The 2,099-nt window shown below is 41.7% G+C and overlaps 1 protein-coding gene across 1 annotated transcript in view; it reads right to left on the reverse strand.

Moving 5' to 3' along the window:
• Positions 1 to 1,873, reverse strand: part of NUCB2 (nucleobindin 2) — a 92,245-nt gene extending 90,372 nt beyond the window's left edge. The window contains exon 1 of the mRNA XM_025357964.1: positions 1,712 to 1,873. The gene's annotated coding sequence lies outside the window, so the exon portion shown is untranslated. The remainder of the gene's footprint in view (positions 1 to 1,711) is intronic.
• Between the last annotated feature and the right edge of the window lie 226 nt (positions 1,874 to 2,099).

Genomic DNA, 2,099 nt, shown 5'->3' on the forward strand with positions numbered 1-2,099 from the left:
AAAAAAAAAAAAAAAAAAAAAAGGTTTATTCTAAGGACAATAATCCTACTTCCTTTTAGCAATCTTACCAAATAAATTTAAAAAATAAATATATATAAAGAATAATACATTAGAAACATAGGAGGAGGAATCCTGAAGCATATATCCCACGGATTATAAAAATGTAGTAAGAATAAATAAGTTATGGCTGGGCGCGGTGGCCCACGCCTATAATGCCAGCACTTTGGGAAGCCAAGGCAGGTGGATCACCTGAGGAGTTCAAGACCAGCCTAGCCAATTTGGCAAAACCCTGTCTCTACAAAAATACAAAAATTAGCCAGGCATGATGATGGGTGCCTGTAAACCCAGCTGGTCATGAGCCTGAGGCAGAATCACTTGAACCTGGGAGGCAGAGGTTGCAGTGAGCTGAGATCACATCACTGTACTACAGCCTTGGCAACAGAGCGAGACTCCATCTGGAAAAAACAAAAAACAAAAAAAAACCCAAATAATTTATAAGTTCAGTCATACTGCAGTGAGGAACATTATCAAATAAATATTGAGTGCTACACTTATATATATTATTTTTCATCCAAGAAAAGACCTTAGAGAGGCTTTGCAACAATCAGATCAATTACATAGATCTTGTTTCCTAACCTCTGGATTTTCATTCTATAAACTTAAACAAACAAACAAACAAACAACAACAAAAAAAAACTCTTACCACCCCCAAGGAATAGGCAGTATATACAGTGAGCAGTCTTTTCAGGTAATTCCTGTAATTCTTCACTATGATAAAAGTTGGGTCGGGTGCACTTGCTCAGGTCTGTAATTCTAACACTTTGGGGGGCCAAGGCAGGAGGACTGCTTGAGCCTAGGAGTTTGAGACCAGCCTGGACAACAAAGTGAGGCCTCTGCTAATCAAAAAATTAGCTGGACATGGTGGTGTATGCCTGTAGTCCCAGCTACCCAAGAGGCTGAAGTGGGAAGATCACTTGAGCCCAGGTTTAGCCTGCAGTGAGCTGTGATTGTGCCACTGCACTCCAGCCTGGGAAACAGAGTGAGACCCTGTCTCAAAAAAAAAAAAAAAAAAAAAAAGCCCTGAAATACTTGGAAAACTGAGTTTGCATTTTTTATTCACTCTAAAACAATCTAAATCACATATAAACATCAACTTTTGGCTGGGCGCAGTGGCTCACGCCTGTAATCCCAGCACTTTGAGAGGCTGAGGCGGGCAAACCACGACCTCAGGAGTTCGAGACCAGCCTGGCCAACATGGTGAAACCCTGTCTCTACTAACAATACAAAAATTAGCCAGGCATGGTGGTACACACCTGTAGTCCCAGCTACTTGGGAGTCTGAGGCAGAAGAATTGCTTGAACCCGGGAGGTGGAGGTTGCAGTGAGCCAAGATCAAGCCATTGCACTCTAGCCTGAGCAACAGAGTGAGACTCTGTCTCAAAAAAAAAAAAGAAAAAAAAAAATTCAACTTTTATGACTTTTTTTTTGAGAGAGAGAGCGCCTACCTATATTGCCAAGGTTGGAATACAATGGCGATTCACAGATGTGATTATTGTGCACTATAGCCTCAAACTTCTAGGATCAAGGAAAGGATCCTCCTGCCTCAACCTTCCAAGTAGCTGGGACTAAGGGCACACACTACCATGCCCAGCTGTGATTCTTTTTGAAAGCTCTACTGATGCAGACATTCTCTTATGACATCATGAACTTACCCAAATAATCTTATGCTTTTTGGTGATGCTGTAAAAATTGTATCTTCCCACTCAATGCAATCCTGGGTTGCAGTCCTGAGATGAGATTAACACATGATGTCATAGGGGGATGATACAAAGAGATGTGCAAAGGCTTGCAATGGTATGGAGGAATGAGTTGTTATTCCAAGGTGTTAGTCATGATGTCATAGAGGGTGTAGCCAAGCAACTCTCAAGAGTGGAGGGGAAGACTGTTCATATAGTTTCATATAGTTCATGACATCACAAAGACAGGGCTCAGGACATTACAAAAACTTGACATCTTAAAGGATGGTCAGACTCTGAAATCACCAGTGGGAGGTGCACAACAGGAAAAGGGTTGGGCCCATATTTGGGAAGTCAGTGATCA

The sequence above is a fragment of the Theropithecus gelada genome, chromosome 14 (genome assembly GCF_003255815.1).
Source record: "Theropithecus gelada isolate Dixy chromosome 14, Tgel_1.0, whole genome shotgun sequence".
NCBI lineage: Eukaryota > Metazoa > Chordata > Mammalia > Primates > Cercopithecidae > Theropithecus > Theropithecus gelada.